The sequence below is a fragment of the Canis lupus genome, chromosome 7 (assembly GCF_003254725.2).
Source record: "Canis lupus dingo isolate Sandy chromosome 7, ASM325472v2, whole genome shotgun sequence".
Taxonomy (NCBI): Eukaryota; Metazoa; Chordata; class Mammalia; order Carnivora; family Canidae; genus Canis; species Canis lupus.
This window is the reverse complement of record NC_064249.1, coordinates 61332309-61351129: the sequence shown is the minus strand read 5'-3', so window position 1 is coordinate 61351129 and position 18821 is coordinate 61332309. Positions and strand designations below refer to the sequence as shown.

At 36.1% G+C, this 18821-nt stretch overlaps 1 protein-coding gene and 1 long non-coding RNA gene across 2 annotated transcripts in view; one reads left to right on the top strand and one right to left on the bottom strand.

The window, feature by feature from the left end:
• CHST9 (carbohydrate sulfotransferase 9) overlaps positions 1-18821 on the bottom strand; it is a 241856-nt gene that overhangs the window by 204006 nt on the left and 19029 nt on the right. The window lies entirely within an intron of this gene.
• Positions 1399-8728, top strand: LOC112647933 (uncharacterized). Its single transcript, XR_003128574.3, has 3 exons — positions 1399-2049; positions 4995-5186; positions 8053-8728. It is a non-coding gene; the product is annotated as an uncharacterized LOC112647933 (long non-coding RNA).

Sequence of the window (18821 nt, the reverse complement as noted above, 5' to 3'; positions counted from 1 at the left end):
GTACTGCTTTAAGCAAACCTGAAGGTCAGTTGTGATGGGAAAACACACCTATTTGGAGATCGTACATCTACCTCTACGCCTGCAGGAAAAGTGCAGACTACTGGAGACTGAAATTACTTGGAATAATGCTATTTTATGTACAAGCATTATACATTTCTACGGTCAGAGGCTTCCTGTATTTCATACAACTCCTTCCTCTCCCCAGTCTAAACACAGTACCTTGAACCTAACCAGTACTCAACAGTGTGCACTGCACTGAACTGAATTTGGAGCTCTAATAACAAAATACAGGTAAATGAACTAGTTTTCTAGTTGTACTTATAAATCCTTAGTCCTAACTTCCAAATTAAATCATGAAAGAGGAATCTATGTGGCTTTGTTAAAAGAAATACATATTTATTTTGATTTGCATATCCTATTGATTTATCCCAAACTAACACAAATAGATATATAAAAACAATGGTTTCACTACATTATCTATTTTCCAACACTTTAGAAATTATCCTTTTAAGATGCTCAACATTAGGGCAGCCCAGGTGGCTCAGGGTTTAGTGCTGCTTCGTCCCAGGGCGTGATCCTGGAGTCCCAGGATCGAGTCCCATGTTGGGCTCCCTGCATGGAGCCTGCTTCTCACTTTGCCTGTGTCTCTGCCTCTCTTTCTCTCTCTCTCTCTCTCTGTGTGTGTGTGTGTGTTTCTCTCATGAATGAATGAATAAAATCTTTTTTAAAAAATTGTTAAAAAAAGATGCTCAACATCATTAATCATCAAGGAAATGCAAATCAAAAGCACAATGAGATATCACCTCAAGCCTGTTAGAATGCCCATCATCAAAAAAGACAAGAGATAACAAATGCTGGCATGGATGTGGAGAAAAGGGATCACTTGTACACTATTGGTGGGACAGTAAACTGGAGTAACCACTAATAGAAAATCGCATAGAGGCTCCTCAAACAATTAAAAACAACTACCATGTGATCCTGCAACTCCACTTCTGAGTATTTATCTGGAGGAAATGAAAATACTATGTCAACGAGATACCTGCACCCCCAATTTCGGTGTTACTTACAATAGCCAAGATATGGAAATAACTTCAGCGTCCACCAATGGATGAATGGATGAAGAATATTACTCAGCATATTCTTACTATTCTTAAGGTGCCATGCATATCAAACTTACATGGTGCTGTATGTCAGTTATATCTCAATAAAACTGGGCAAATTATTTTAAATAAGTATGGTTACCAATAGAAGCATTTTAAGACTTTAGTATACTTATCAGATTGAGGCAATTTATTTGTTTTATTTTTTAAAAATTTTTTAAAGATTTATTTGAGTGAGAGACTGTGTCAGTGGGGGGAGGGGAAGAGGGGGAGGGAGAGGGAGAGAGAGAATCTCACATTCACACGGGGCTCAATCTCATGACCCTGAGATCATGGCCTGAGCTGAAACCAAGAGTTGGATGCTTAACTAACTGAGCCACCTGAGTGCCCCTAGAGGCAATTTATTTAAAAGGAAATCATGAGTTGTCCGGTTGGACAGAAGTCTATGATTTTAGGGAGGGAGTTTTGAAATGTAGAGTATGGTTTGGAACAAATTGGCATAAAACATTCTGGCAAAGAACCTCAAAGTCAGGAGATCACCTGTCCTTACCCTCTACCTTAGGAGGACCTCAGTAGTCCCTGTCATTCTCTATCTCTTTCTTATACTCGAGAGAGTAAGAGACCATCAGGGATGAACTTCCTCAATTTACCACCTGCTCTCACAAAGTTTACTACCATCTGTTTCTGCCCATAATTCTATGCCTCAATCACTTCCAGACTACTGTGAAACTCAACTCCATAAATACTATGCCAACCTGGGTCTTTTCCTGAACCTCTTCCTCCAGTGACTTCCTCTATAACTCCTCCAGCGACTGCTCTACTGCTGTCATTCCCAGATGAGCCTGAAGACAGCACTCTGCCCTGGCTGTCTCAGATGCCTCTTTTCCAGACATCTCTCCACCCATAGCTGTCCAGGAAGCCAGAAGATGTGAGGAGGCTCACAAGTTGTGTAGGTTCTGAAAGTTTATAATTCCCTGGGGTTTTACTTTGTTTTGCTTTTTTCCTATTCTACTTACCACCTCTATGAATTTCCTGCTTCTATCTCTTCCTCATTTTTCTTATTGATGTGTAGTTCCCTTTGCATTTTGGATGGCAATTCTTTGTCAGTTATAGACATTATAAAAATCTTTCTTTTTCTTTCCTTCCATCCTCCCCCACTCCCTTCTTCTGCTGGTGGTGTGGTTGTCTTATCATGAAGAGGTTTTAAGTCAAATTTTGTCATATTTTTCCTTCTTGATGTATCAGCTAGAGTCTTGAAAGAAAGCACAGAATATACTCAAGCTCATGAAATTGTGGAGAGGTTAGTAATAGGACAATTTCCAAAGACTGATCAGCATTTTGAGAAACTAACAAAGAATTGAGTAGTTCCCAAGGGTCAGTAACAGCAACCACTCTTAGAAGCCAAGTCAGGAAGTAGACAGGTATTCTTGGAGGGGGTGGAAGGAGAAGGCTGGCTGATGAGAGCTGTCATTTATTGCACAGAGACATAGACAACATGATCTACTGGGTGTTAAGGGAACCAGAAGAATCACTCTTCTATCCTCAATTCTTCCTGGCCTGAGGACCTTGTTAGTGACTCCTGTTTGGCAAACCCTGTTGAAAGCCTATTTGGCAACCACTGTTGAAAGAGGAGATCCTGCCATTTGGGACAACACGGATGAAACTTGAGGACATTCTGCTAAGTGAAAGAAGTCAGACAGAGGACAAATACTGAATGACCTCACTCATATGTGGAATCTAAAAAAGTCCCCTAAGCCCCAAAACTCAGAAAAACTTTTTATGCAGCACATTCTGGTAAGCCTCCCAAATCACAAAGCAGGGTAGGGCATGGTAGAGATGGGAGATATCAATTCTGTGTTCTTTATGAATTTCCCAAGATAATATTCCTTATCCTCAAATATTAAAATTATTCTTCTGTATTTACTTTCAAAAGTTACAAAGTTCTGTTCCTCATATTTAGTACTTGAATCCACCTGGAATTTATTTTATGTACGTTGTAAGGCATCCATTCCATACAGATACCACTTGTCCAACTCTTAATTGAGGTTATCATTTCACTACTGATTTTTTTTTTGTTACACTACTGATTTCTAATGATTTTCTTATATTTCAAATTCTTATATGTTTGTTACTGCTTCTAGATACTATTCTGTTCTATTGGTCCAATGTCATATGTTTGTATGAACATCTGGGCCTATCTTGGAGGGATGGAAAATGAATCTGATTACTGATTTAATTTTCTTAATGGTTATTTGTTTATTCATTCTACTTTTTTGAGCCAGCTTTAGAAAATTACATTGCCCACACAATTATCATTTCCTTTGGGTTTCCAAATGTACCAGCATAAAGTTGTTCATGGGATTTTATGATTTTAAAGATCTTTCATAGCCTTAGGTAAGCCACCTCTCCATTCCTAATATTATGTACTTGTGTTTCTTTTCTTTGATCATTCTTGCTAGAGATTTGTCTGTTTTGCTTAAAAGTATATTGCAATTCCTCTCTCTTTTTTTTCTTGGTTTATTTGTTCTGTTTCACTGATCTCTTCTCCTATCTTTATTTCTTTCTTCATTCTACTTCTTTATGGATATCTGTTGGGTTTTCTTTTTAGTCTTTTAATTGAAAATTAATTCATGTATTTTAGAACTTTCTTTTTTATAAAACACATTTACATAAGGCCACGAATTTCCTACAAAACTACTTTAGCAGCAAATTGCATTTTTTTAAAGATTTTTTTATTTTTTATTTATTCATGAGAAACACAGAGCAAGAGAGAGAGAGAGAGAGAGAGAGAGGCAGAGGGAGAAGCAGGCCCCATGCAGGGAGCCCAATGTGGGACTTGATCCCGGGTCTCCAGGATCACACCCTGGGCTGCAGGCGGCACTAAACCACTGTGCCACCAGGGCTGCCTGCAAATTGCATTTTTATGTGTAGTACTTTCATTGTCATTCAGTTCTAAATATTTTGTAATTTAAATTGGTTTTGTCTTTTTTTAACGATTTTTACTTTCTTGTATTTCTTAGAATTTTCCTGAAGTTATCTAATTTTCTCTGTTCCTTTATGCTTTCTCTGAATCCACAGATTTTGTTAGCTAAGCTGTACTTTAAATTAAAAAATAAGACTTTCTTAGCTATGAATTTTTTTTAAGATAATATTTATTTTTTTCATGAGGGACACAGAGAGAGAAGCAGAGACACAGGCAGAGGGAGAAGCAGGCTCTTTGCAGGGAGCCCGATGCAGGACTGGATCCCAGGATCCTGGGATCATGACCCGAGCCAAAGGCAGGTGCTCAACCACTGAGCCACCCAAGCGTCCCAGCTATGAATTTTTCTAATAGTTTATAGTTTTCATAGGAACTTCGGCATGCTTTAAGTAGACACTGAATTATTTCCTCATCCTAATCATGTTTGAGATTTTCTATTTAAGTTCAATTATTTAAAGGAAATATTTATTTATTATCAGTTATTAAATAAATACAATTGTTGGCATTTTATCATCTGTTCAGTGTTAATTTTTGAGTGCTACACCTTCTTAGTTCACTTTCTTTCTTATTGAAATATAGCCTTAAATATTTCTTCTAGTGAATATCTGAGAGTTAAATTATCTTTGATTTTGTATGTACAAAATTATCTTATTTTTGTCCTCATTCTGGAATGATAGTATGGTTAAATACGAATTCAGGTTAAATTATTTTCTCTCAGCACTCTGAAAATTAATAACCATTCTTTTTCTTTTAAGCTATAATCGGGGTTAATTTTTCTGAGCAATTTTTCTAATTTACCAATTTCTCCGTTTTTGTCTATTCCAGTGTTTATTCTATTGTATTTTTTCCATCACTTTTATAGTATCTCAATTTCTCCTTCTCCATATCCATTTATTCTTGTTTCATTTTGTTAGCCAGGATGCAGTAGGAAGTTACTCAAATAGGAGGGCCGAAAGCAGGGAAGGATTGCGTTTCGTTTTACAGAACCAACAGTTCCAACCAAGGAGATGCCCAACTAAGTGTTACATTGATAGCGCCCTGCTAAATGAGCCTGTTTGAGGGGCACCTGGGTGGCTCATTCGATTGAGCATCTGACTTCATTTCAGGTAAGGGTCGTGATGTCAGGGTCGTGGGATTGAACTTGTGTAGTGCTCTGTGGTTGGTGAGGAGTCTGCTTGAGATCCTCTCTCTCCCTTTCTCTCCCCTCTTCCCTGCAGGCATGTGCTCTCTTTCCCTAAAATAATAAATGAATCTTTAAAAAAGAATGAGCCCATTTAGCTGGAATGGAGCTGAAGACCTGTGCAGAAGCTCCCCTAAGTTTCTTGAAGTTACCTTTAGGTCATTATAATACTAAGTATGGGCAAGTTTTCTGCCATTTTCTGAACATGTGACGTAGGTATTAGCATGTTGACCTGCTCGGCATGCACAATTGAACTAAAGTGTTTGTGTTTATTCAGTGTCTGTTCTCTAATACACTGAATAAAAGCTCCCTGTATTAACCCCATGTAGAGACAGTGCTTTGAAAGCAATCTCCTAGTCACCATACTTAGAACAAATAATAAAAAGTTCTTTCCTTTCAACATTTCTTTGGGTTGTGTTCAATTTGGTGCACCCAAGTGGTGAACCTCTCTCGAGTTTGGCTACATATTTTCTCTGCTTTTCTAGTTTGTGAGATTGTTATTTAAAATAAAAATATATATATGTTTGGTCTTCCTCCCTGTTTCTCACATAGGGCTGCTAAAATCCTTGACATTTCCTCAGTGATAAGTGATAAAGGTGTCTTGTTATGTTAACAAGGTGACTTGGTCAAATAAGGATGGATGCTGGTTGCCAAGAGAACTAACCTTGATAGGGAGTTGAGACTTTCAGTCTCAACCCTTGACCTCTGGGGAGAGGTGAGGTGCTGGAGGTTGAATCAACCACTGGTGGCCAATGATCTAATCAGTCATTCCTATGCAATATTAGAAGCTTTCATAAAACCCAAACCCACAGGGTTCAAAGAACTTTCAGGTTGGTGAACCAGAATGCATCCATATTAATGTGATACATTCCAGTTCTGTTGGGACAAAAGTTCTTGAGCTTGGGACACTTTTTTGCCTTATGTAATTCATCTGGCCATTCATCTATATCTGTTATAATATTCTTTTATAATAAACCAGGAATCTAGTAAGTAAAATGTTTCCCTGAGTTCTGTCAGCCTCTCTAGCAAACTAATGGAATCTGAGGAGGGGGTTGTGGCATCCTCCAATCTACAGCCAGTTGGTCAGAAGCAAGGTGACAATCTGGACTTGTGACTGACATCTGAAATGCAAGACGGGGGTAGTGGGGTGGTGGTGGTGTGGATAGCAGGAGGGAGAAATCTTGTCAGACTGAGCCCTTAATTTGTGGGATCTGATGCTATCTCCAGGTAGATGGTGTTATAACTGAGTTAAATTTATGTGATGCCTGGTTAGTGTTCATGGAGAACTGGAGAACTGCTTGGTGGTATTGGATAAATCACACCTACCAGAAAGTTTTATACACTTTTACTAGAAACTATCCTTTACTATGAATATTTTATATGTATTTTAAAGTTTTTGTCAGACCATACAAAAACTTAAATTTTGCTTGTAATTTTGCTCATAAATGTCTTAGCATTAGATTTATTCATGATCTTGGAATGCTTATGAATAAGCTCATGAATAAGCTCATTTAGGATGGAAGAGTTTTTAAATTTTTATTTCCCTTTTTCTCTCTTTCCCCATCTTCTGCCTCTCTGTGCCATTCCTTCCTTATCAAGTAATTCTGCAGTGGCCTCCAAGTTGTACCTTGGGCTCCTATCCAGAGCTAAGGTTCATCATTGTAGGCTTAGTGTTTCTGACCTAGGGTGACACTGGGGCTATTGTAAACCAGTCAATGAACCTAGCTACTAGTTCCCACATGGGAGCTAAACTCCCAGACAGCCCAGCAGCTTCCATACTCAAAGCCTAACTGACTCATAATTTCTGCCTATTTCACCAGTTTTGTTTTTTACTTCTGTTTATGATATTGAGTATGGTTTAATGTTTTTCTTTTTTTTTTAATTCATCTTCCACTGGCCTGAATGGACTAGGATACTAAAACATTAACAGATGTCCTTTTCTTGACCAGAAATCCCATGTAAACTTTTCAGACTTAATTTTATCTGTAAAGATGGGACAGTGAAATCTGTACTATGCATCTGACAGTTTTAGAATATATTAAGTTAAACAGAATATGTGATCTTTTAGAAAAGTATAGATAAAGTGTAAAATTATAAAGCATTTTGCCTATCTGGTTTAAGGAAATTAAAGTTTTCATTTGCTAGGTATTGTGGGCATATAAACTCTTAAAAAATATATTGGCTTTATCAACCATAGTGAGATTAGAGTGTGGTATGTAGTCAAAGGATATTTTGTCAATTATGGACAGTGTTTTACTTAAAGGGAAAAAATGTAGATAGCACTCACCTTATTTAGTTATTGTAAATGCATTATCAGTCATAATACCATAAATCTTGACTGAATTACTCTTAATTGAATGAGAAATGTGAAAATTATTTATATTTATTACTTAATGTTTTTACTATTTTGGATGTTAAATAACTTAATCCATTTTATTATTGTGCAAATTCTGAAATTCTATAGGCAATTTCTATATATGTTCACTCAATCCTCAAGCAATTTTTAAAGCTATGGTTTTGAAATAATTTTAGACTCACATAAAAGTTGCAAAGATAGATTCCCTACCTACCCTTTACTCAACTTCCTCCAACGATACCATTTTACATAACCATAGAACAATTTGTCAAAGCCAAGAGCTTGACCACAGTACATGTGGAAGGCAGACTAATGCCCCCTTCCCCAAAGAGTCATCCCCTCCTCACTGGAGCCTGCAAATATATTATCCTACCTAGTGATGGGGAATTAATGCAGATGGAATGAAGGTTTTGCTAATCAACTGATCTTAATTTAGGGAGACTATTCTGGATTACCTGGGTGGGCCCAATGTAATCACAAGGGTCCTTAAAAGTGTAAGAGGGGAGCAACAGAGGAAGTCAGAGTGCTGTGATGTGAGAAGAACTCAACCAGTTCAGTTAGCTTTGGAGATGGTGGAGATGGAGGAAGGAACCATGAGCCAAGGAATGCAGGTGGCCTCAAAAGGACAAGAAAGAAAATGAATCCTCCCTGGAGACTCCAGGAAGGAACATGGACCTGCGGACACCCTGACTTAGTCTGTCACACTTCTGAACAAAGAACTGCAAGATCATACATCTGTGCTGTTCGAACCACTCAGCTAAGATCTGCTAGGATCTGTTAAAGCTGCAAAGAAAATACAGTACAATACATTATAAAGTAACATTTTAAAAGGAGACAGTTTGTGAAATTGCTATGAATGGGTAAAATAATACTGATCTTTTCAAATATTTTTCACGTGGTTTCTTAAGCATAGTGTTTTTTGGTCTATTTCTGTGATGGCACAATTGTTCAATTTTTTTGTTCTGTTTTGTCATGCAGAACACAGAAACATATTCCTTTACTAGACACTAATTTATAGGTGCTTCCTTATGTATTCTGTTACTTTGATTTCCTGTATAATTTATTTAACGGGTACCTTCCACTTTTAGCTGTTGTAATTAAAATTTAATTATAATTAAAGTTTTTAACAAGACAAGGCTTTGCCCTTATATTCTTTGTTTTAGATGAAGTAGTTTTAAACTCACATTTTATATCCTCGTGTTCAGTGCAAAGTTGTTCGTCTGCTTTTAGGCAAATAATAGTCTATCTTTATAGACTACACGAGACTAAAAGTAAAAGCCCTCGCAAACATTTAACACAAACATTTGTGTTGGGGGGGAGACCCCTTATAGAGATTATTGTTAAATGAATTATTCATCTCATCCCTTATGTTTACTTGTTCCCTATTCTAATGTGTTAAATACAGAGAACACAACAATGTTATATTTTACATTTGTTTAAGCATTGTCACCAGAATTTGTAGCATGCCAGCCAGGAGTCATCAGGATCACATTAAGTAACACAGAGATGGCCAAATTCTACTTTATCAAAGGGATCTATGAAGATAGAGGAAGGCCTGGAAAAGTTCTCTGGAGTCCTGGGATTTGGCCAAGGTGGTACAAGAACATGGCAATTTGAGTGGTCATGTCTGAGACGATTTGAAGCAGTCATCGGCAAGGGCTTATATCAGATAAGGTGACGGAGTTAGCAAGTCCAATGAAACAACTGGGTGTTAGTTATTAAGAGTAGTTAATAATGTAACCTAAGGAGTGCTACATGAGAGATGGCTTCCAGTTCACAACTGAAATCAACTGTGGTATAAGTAACAGAAATGGGTAGGAAACAAGTAAGAAGCAGAATTAAAGAATAAAGTGGGTGGTGTGGTGCCTCCCTAATGTTCCTTCTGGTTGTCTGTATGGAAGCCACACCATTTAGGACAGAGTCCTCACCTCCAGCTCCAGTGATGGGCCCGAAATAGTGTAAACCTAACAGGAAATTAATCCTAAACTCCTCGTCAAAACAGTTGGTTCAGGAATGGCCTGCTGTATTAGTTTCCTGGGGCTGCCATAACAAATTATTACAAACTTGGTGGCTTAAAACAAAAGAAATTTATTCTCTCATGGTTCTGGAAGCTGGAAATCCAAAATCAAGGTGTAGTCAGGGCCATAATCCCCCTGGAGGCTCTAGGGGAGAATACCTCCTTGCTGCTTCTGGCTTCTGGTGGCTCCAACCTGTTTCCACTTTCACACAGCCACAGCCTTCTCTGTGTGTTTTATAAGGATACTTGTCATTGGATTTAGGGCCTGCCCAGATAAACCAGAATGAGTTTATCTTGAGATCCTTAATTTAGTTACACCATCAAAGACCTTTTTTCCAGATCCGATCCCAGGTTCTGGGAGTTAGGTAACCCAGGGGGTGAGCTACGCAGAACAAAACTTTGGTTGGCTGGTCATGGGAGGTGATATTTTTCTCTCGCCATGAATGTGACTAGGAAAGCACATAGTTCATGCTGTTGCTGGAAGCCTCTGGCTTCTCTGATGGAAGCTGGCCTGAAGAACAAGGCAGCACAAAGGAAGGCAACCTGACACCTGTAGAGAAAACAGAAAACTCTGACTGGCCCCTGACTGCGTTCACTTGATCTCTGTATTTGTAAATTAGGAGAGCCAATAGATTTCCTTTATTTTTCAATCTATTACAAAGCAAGTCTAAGTACAGTAAGAGAACTAAGTAATCAGCTATATTTTGAGTGTAACAATTTTTGCAGGATATTCAGAAATAAATGGAAATAAAAGTACTAACATTTATTTATTCAACAGTTATTATATGCTAGGCACTATTCTAAGCATTGATTATTTAATTTAATTTTCATAATAATCCTTTTATCTTTCCATACAAGAAATCTGCAGGACAAGTTTATGTAACCATACAGTCTGATGCAGAGTTCAGTGAGAGATGAGGTGAGAGGTGCAGGTTGAGACACACCACAGCCTTGATGTCAACTATGGTGATCACACTTGTCCTGTGGACATAGAAGAACATAAGACAGGTCTGAAGGGAGTGGAATGATCAGGCTTGCACTTTGGGAAGATCACTTTATGTGAAGACTGGACCAATAGGCCATTGGCCAAGAAATCCCTAGAACGGAATTGGACTGGGTTATATTCCATTCCAAAAATCCTCTTTTTGTTTATGAACATCCTCTAGTCTTTCATTACTGGAGGCAGTTTACTATAGCCTAAGTTAAGTATGTAGTTACTTTCTTTGTTTTGTTTTTGTTGTTTTTGTATTTTTTAATTTAAATTCAATTTGCCAACATATAGTAGTATAACATCCAGGGCTCATCTTATCACATGCCCTCCTTAATGCCCATCACTCAGTTACCCCATCCCCCCACCCACCTCCCCTTCTGCAAACCTTTGTTTTCCAGAATTAGGAGTCTCTCATGGTTTGTCTCCCTCTCTAATTCTTCCTCACTCAGTTTCCCTCCTTTCCCTTACAGTCCCCTTTCACTATTTCTTATATTCTGCATGAGTGAAGCCATATAATAACTGTCTTTCTCTGATTTGCCTATTTCATTCAGCATAATACCCTCCAGTTCCATCCAAGTAGAAGTAAATGATAGGTATTCATCTTTTCTGATAGTCGAGCAATATTCCATTGTGTATATATTCACATCTTCTTTAACCATTCATCTGTCAAAGTATGTAGTTACTTTGTATTACATACAAAATATATACTATCCTACATCCATACTATGTTATTATGTAGTGTGTGGTAGTTAAGTAGGAAGATTCTAGAGCCTGAACGCCTGGGTGCAAATCACAGTTTGAGGATTTCCTAGTTCTGTGATGCAGCTTATTATGTAACCTTTGTGTGCCTCAGTTTCCCCACATCTAAATTGGGGTAATAAAAATACCTACCATGTGAGGTTGCTGTGAAATAACTTAATATGTGCAAAATATTTAGAAGGATCCTTGGCCCATAGAAGCAATATTAAGATGTTAATATCTTTACAGTCTGTGTGCCCAGCATGGAAACACATGTACTATACCTAATCTACAGGTATCTGTTGAAAGATTGGGTATTTTTACTTTAAAAGGCAGTCTGTTTTTGCTGTTAGGTTCAGTCTTTCAATTCCAGCCAATTCAATCCTACAAATATACATCCATTAGGTTCAAATACAATCATGGCCCTGTATTTAGTGCCAGACACTGTATGCAAATCCAAAATGTGTAAGATTCAATCTCTGATCTTTATCAGAGAATATCTGAACCTATTTACTCATAATTTGTACAAGTTCGTTCTGGTAGAGCCTTCAAGAACAACTCATAACAAATCTGTTCTCCTTTACATGACAGACTTTCCAATTATTGAAAACAATTATCCTGTCTACTCTTAATCTTTTTTACTCCAGGATAAACAATAAATAAATACACACAATTCCTACAGCCATTCCTTACAGGACAGGGTTTAGGAGCATTCAATCAATTTAATCATCCTCCTCCAGACGTATCTGAGTTTGTTAATGCTTTTCTTTAAATGCAGGGCTCAGAAGTAGATACAATAATCTGAACATGATTGAATAGATGGATAATGTTATGAGGATTTGTACCATAAAAATAATAGCTAAACTTGAGTGCATCCACAGATAAAATGGGAGAATAAAACAGGTTATAGGTTAGAGCCTTAGGGATTTCCTTTAGTCCAAATAAAAGTGGAATAGAAAGATCTTCTAAAACAAATTTTAAAGAAAGGATTGTGAAATAAATGCCATAGGGAGTATGCAATTATAAAGACAAGATATTATTATATGGTAAGCAATAAATAAAGAATATTCATTTAATAAATACACTTAAGGAAAAGATTTAAAAAAGAACAGGGACAAGCATTAACTATGAAATACAGTCCTCCCTGAAAGTGGAAAAAGTTGAGACCAGAAAAGATGATCCGGTCAATGTGGAAATTACTGAGAAAAGATAAAAAAGGACCAAAGGATTTTGAGGAGAAAAAGTACAAAATGAGAATTTACTATTCTAATCATTGTTTTCAAATGTCAGAAGAGAACAAGACTTCAGTACACAGTAGGGAAGGATAGTTGTTATACATACAAATGTTATTCATAAATCCTTGAATAATAATGAACAACACCCTTAAATAATAATGAAGTACTTTGGGTATTATGTAAATAAGCCATATATGCTAATTTTTTTCTCTTTCAATGACAGCAAGACATGAGTATTTCATGTTGATGAACAGAGTTGCTTTTCAAGGAGACAGTCCAATGTATACAGGAAGTACATAATCTAGTGAGTTTGGAGGGTCATTATAACTGGAAAAGTGATATAATCCAAAAGTAGGATAATGCAAGAGAAAGAGAGAAAACAAAGCGGGGGGGGGGGGGGAGGAAAGTGAGAGAATTTTAAGAGCTCCATGGTGACGTATCTACTCTCCAAAACCTCAAAAATCTCAAAAAAAAAAAAAAGAAAAGAAAAGAAAAGGCAAACAAAACCTGGTAGAATTTAAGAGGCAAGAGGCAATAGAATATTAGGAAGGCATTTTAATCTTTCCATTTATTTCTTATGAGTAGTGGTGGTTACAACTAGTATGTTAGCTACAACTTGAAACGGGTACATTAAACTGGGTTTCAAATGTTAGTTTTTATAGTAAAATAGCAATATTTCCACTTAACTAACATCAAATAGTTAAAACTACTTCTAGCACAAAAATTCTTGTAATAAATAATTTAGACAAAAGTTTGGCATTGCTCTATATTCAACAAAATCTAGATATATTTTCTTTTTTAAAAGATTTATTTATTTGAGGAGGGAGGAGCTGCAGTGGAGGGAAAGGACAAATAGACTGTCGCTGAGTGCAGAGCCCGAGAGAGGACTCAATCTCAGGACTCTGAGCCAAAACCAAGAGTTGGATGGACACTTAACCAACTGTACCACCCAGGCGCCCGTAGACATATTTTTAAGTAAGTATTTTTATGGTAAGACAATAAAACACAGATAAATACTATTGTTACTAGTTGCCAACTAGACAAAGTGTCTTTTATATATCATCATGTTACTGCCATATATTACATTTCTAAATCCCCCCTTCTGCTCATCATAGTAACAATGAAATCCCTGTAAAGGTGTCGTATTTGTAAATTATCCTGCTTCTGTACGTCAGATATATTGGGTAGTTATTTCTGTTAATGATTAATTAGGTTAGACAGTCAATATCTATTTGGAAGATTGATTTTTTTCTTCATTATATATTATCTGGACATCTGATGTGTTCCTTTTGTACAACGTCTCTTATAGAAAGGATAATACTGCTTCTATAGAATAGGAAAATTCAATGGTTAACATAAAGCCTTCTAAAACACTGGAAATAGATGTATATTTTAAAAGGAATATGATTTGTTTCTTACAGATAGTAAAGTTTGTAAGCCAAGCACTCATGGCTAGCTCCAAGCAATCTCATGCAAATATTTATTAAATTCTCCTATGTGCTCCCTCTCTTTCCTCTTGTTTCACATTCTAGCCCATCTGTGCTTATTAGCCTGCAACCATTTAATAGAAAAATAACATGAAAAAAAACAACAGAGGTGCTAATCTACAAATCTTGCTTTAAAAAAGGAAAATAAATCTGCAAAAATATCTACTGATGAAAATCATATAGTAGGCTGGTAAGGCATTTTCAGAGAACACACCACAAAAATAGTGCTCATATTACAATATCAAAGTGACTGCCTAAGGTAGTTATTGAAATAAGTACAGATACGTTGGGAAGCCTGAAATGATGCCAACAAAGCAAAGCAGGAATTATATATAACTGAAAATTAGCATTCCATAAAAAAGCAGGAAATACAACAAAACATGTAAAAAAATTGTGAAAAAATATTATGAAACCTCAAGGATAGTACAAAATTATGAATAATTTGTGCTGCTTTTAATGCTATTATTGTACTGGTTGGTTTTAATTAATTTAGTTAATTAGTCAAGGAGGAGGATGTCTATATAAATAAGGGCAGACTGGACTCATGTATATTCCCTCTTCAAATTCCTCTAAAATAAAAGCAAAGAAACTAGAAACAAAATATCTACAAAGACAGATAAAGAAAGAGAAGATAATTACAAAGCAGAGAAAAAAATAAATTTTTAGAAAAATGACATGCAGAAAGCGGAGGCTAACTTAAAAAATCATAAATGCTGAGGTCAATATGTTTTCATAGATACTAACAAGAAATAAAGTGCTATGTGTTATAAAACCCAGGAAAGGTGCACTAAGTTTCCTGGAAGAGGAAAGGCAAGAATGAAGGTAATAGATAACCAGAAGAGAAGCAAAGTAAAGAACAGGGGAAAAAACATAAAACAACAACAAATTCAAATGAACTATATTTTATATCCTTAGATAAATAAGAAAACAGTACCATCAAAACTAGACAGGACTCCATATTTAATAAAAAGAAAAGAAACCAGAGAGAAAGGGGAAGGAAAGAAAAAAGAAAACTCTTCTAAATGAAAAATATAGCCAAAATGAAAACCCAACCTACAGGTTAGAAGATAGGTTAGGATACCTTCTTGGAAGGCAGAGTAAAAGGACAAAGAGATGGGAAATTGGACAGGAAAAAGAAAAGCCAGGAAATATGATTCATCTACAAGATTCAACAACTGAATAAAGGAGTTCCAGACCGAACTAGGAAAACAAAATGAAGGAGACTATTAGTGATGTATTTCAAGAAAATTTCAGGGAACTTAAGGACATGAATTTACAGATTTAAAGGGATCATTGAGTACCTTAGCACAATGGATATGAAATAAGCATATCAAGGAAGATCATACTGACATTTCAGAATGCTAGGAATAAAGAAAAGATTCCATGTGTTGTCAGAGAGAAACAAATGGGTCATATCCAGGGGATCAGGAATCAGAATTATGTCAGACCTGGAACACTGGAATCCAGAATAAGGCAATGGAACAAGAATGTCTTAAAAATTCTCAAGGAAAATCATTTTCGTTTAAAATTCTTAAATGCTATCAAATTCTATAAAAGTCTCAATCAAAGGTGTGGATAGAACAAATATTTTCAGACAAATTTTAAAAAAAATTTACCTCTCCAAAAACTGTAGGAGGACTTGATGAAGCAAGGGAGTAAGATAAGAAGAGGAAATGGGATACAGAAAGCTGTAGATCAGAAAAGAAGAAAGATAACATGAGAGAAATTTCTGGTTAGTAGTGAAAGAATAAAAGTTGTGGAACAGGTGTAGAGGGTAAGCAGTTCAAACTAGAGCAGAACAGAGACTTGGGAGAAACTTTTTGTAAATACCATCAGATTAGCTGATTTGTCTGAACATCTAAGAGGATATTTAAGCAATGATGAAGACTTTGATCAAATCAGTGATAACTTAGAACATTAAGCAAATGAAAGAGCAAGACACTATTAAATTCAGGGAAAACAGAAAATGTAGGAAAGGAAAAAATAAATTGAACTGCATGGGTAGGCTATGGATAGCATACACACAATCATGATAAAGAAAGCACTGAATACATATCTAAATAAAATGCTATCACTACATTGTGAGGATAGAATGGTTGGGAAGTCAAGGATCAATATGTGTCATAAAATGAGGAAGGAAAAAGGAGTAGGATAAACTCTTTGATCACAATGGAAAGTAAATGGAAAAAGCCTAAAATTCAAATACCAAGTTCTAACATGTAGATATTGTTTAAAGACAAGGAAGTAATTACCAAAATATGGAAGTTCATATGACTTATAATAGGCAGAACCAGAATCCAAATTTAGTTTGTCTGTCTCCAAATTACATTCTTTCTACTAACCTTAAGTGTACCCCTCAAATACAGTGATGCCAAAATTGTGAGATTCATTAAAATTTGCTCAAAAAGAGCTCATTTACTTTTTTATTACCAAAAGTTACTGAAAATCAGAGTTGACTAAATAAAGTGAAAACCTAAATAAGATATAAGGAGCTATTTGTCTTAAGAAAATATCACCTTTACAACACAGATACTTTTATATCATTTAACCACATCTCAGGAACTCATAAAAGTGGATGTCAAAGCTGAAATATAATGATCATGTATTAATCAGTTGTCCAGGCAAACACAGAGGACTTCCTTTTTATGGCTACACTATTTCCTTCTTGCTATTGCAAAATATGTCCTCTGTATTCCTAACCATTTCGTGCCACTGACCTGTTGACCATTCTGAAAGGTATCACCTCTCTGGTTCCTATGGTGATGGTTGCTTATTTAACCTTTAATAACCTCGCCCATTTCTGTTTTTTCTTTCTTAGAGTTCTATGTTCTTTTCTCTGTTCAGTCCCCCATGAAACGATCTAATCTCTGTAAAGAAGAAAAGGTAACTCATGCTCCAGTTCTAATAGAACTCTCTTTTGCTCTCACATTTTTAAATGTCTACTGGATATTTCCATTACATATTCTACCATTTCTAACACTTCTTAACTGTTCCAAATTTCTTATAATGACAAACAAAGCCCTTTCTGATGTAGCTCTTGATTACTGCCTTAGTTTTATCACACATACCTGGATCTCAGACTTTACTCTTAAGGTGGGATAAATTATTTAAATTCTTAATAACTAACTGCATTCATTTTTGCCCCTGGGCACATGAACGTTCTCTCCTTTCATTTTAAAATCTTCTGCCTACCTCAAGCTGGTCCTTGTCTGTTCTTTAGGACTCATCTTTGAAGTGATGTTCATACCAAACACAATGCCATAGACATGGTGAGTGGAATACAAAGATGCGTTGAATAAATGAACAAAAACTCTTGGTAGGTAACTTATCTCTAGATAATCTCTTTAATTTATCAGTCTTTATTAAATACTGCTGATTAAGTAATTTTCCTTTGCTTAAAAACACATTAGATCTGGGGCAGCCCGGGTGGCTCAGCAATTTAGCGCCACCTTCAACCCACGGCCTGACCTGGAGACCCAGGATGGAGTCCCACATCCGGCTCCCTGCATGGACCCTGCTTTTCCCTCTGCCTGTGTCTCTGCCTCTCTCTGTGTGTGTGTGTGTGTGTGTGTGTGTGTCTCATAAATAAATAAATAAATAAAATCTTTAAATAAAAACTCATTGGATCTTTTTTTTTATTGTTGTTTATTGTTTTATTGTTGATCTAAAATGGAAAACTCTTCTGTCTGCCTTTTAGGCTCTACATAAGGTGGTCACTATACCTCTACTGCCCCCCTAACAGAAAGCCTCCTTTCTAGCATACTGATTCCTGAGCACCCCATGCCCATTAGTACACCAAGCAGGTTGGTTTTTCTCTTTATGATATCTATCCTGGAACTTTCTTCCTTTCTAATCTCTATCCTATAGGATAGTAGTTCAAGGCTAACTTCTTTCATAAAGTCTTTGAACTACTCTAGCCCATATTGATGATAATAACAACATTTTAGTAATTTATCAAATGTATTTTGAGAATCTGTTATTTGACAGACATTGTTTAGATATTGGGACATAAAAGTAAGCTGGAGAAAAGCAAGAAAATAAGTTAAAACAAATTAAAAATATGATTTTAAATTAAAAATATGATTACAAAGTGCGAGAAATGCTAAAAGCAAGGGGCAAGTTAGAGAATTGCTGGGTGTAAGCAGTGAGTTAAATATGCAAGTCAAGATCTTTAAGGCAGACAGAATTCTAAGCTTAAGTTCAATAGGCCCACACCTACATAATTCCCTCCCCTTATGTGGAAATAAGATCTGTAATTTGCTTCTAATGGATAGCATGTGAAAAATGTAGACATTTTATAGAATTAATGTCCTAAATCAGTTGCCTTGAATTAATTAGAAGAAAGATTATTTCAATCATGAGAAAGAAGGAAATCCCACCACTTGTGACAACATAGATGAACCTAGAGGACACCATGCTAAGTGAAAGAAGCCAGACCAAGAAAGCCGAATACTATACGATCTCCTTACACAAGGAATCTAAAAAAAGACAAAAACAAAAACAAAAAAACGAAACAAAAACAAACAAAACCCAAACCAAAAAAACAAAACAAAACAAAAGAACTCATAGAAACAGAGAATGGTGGCTACCAGAGGCCAGGAAGTTGGGAAAATAGAGAGTTGCTAGTCAAAGAGTATAAGCCGTCAGGTATAAGATAAATAAGTTCTCGGAATGTAATGTACAGTACAGTGATCATAGTTAATAACACTATATTGGGTACTTGAAAATTGTTAAAAG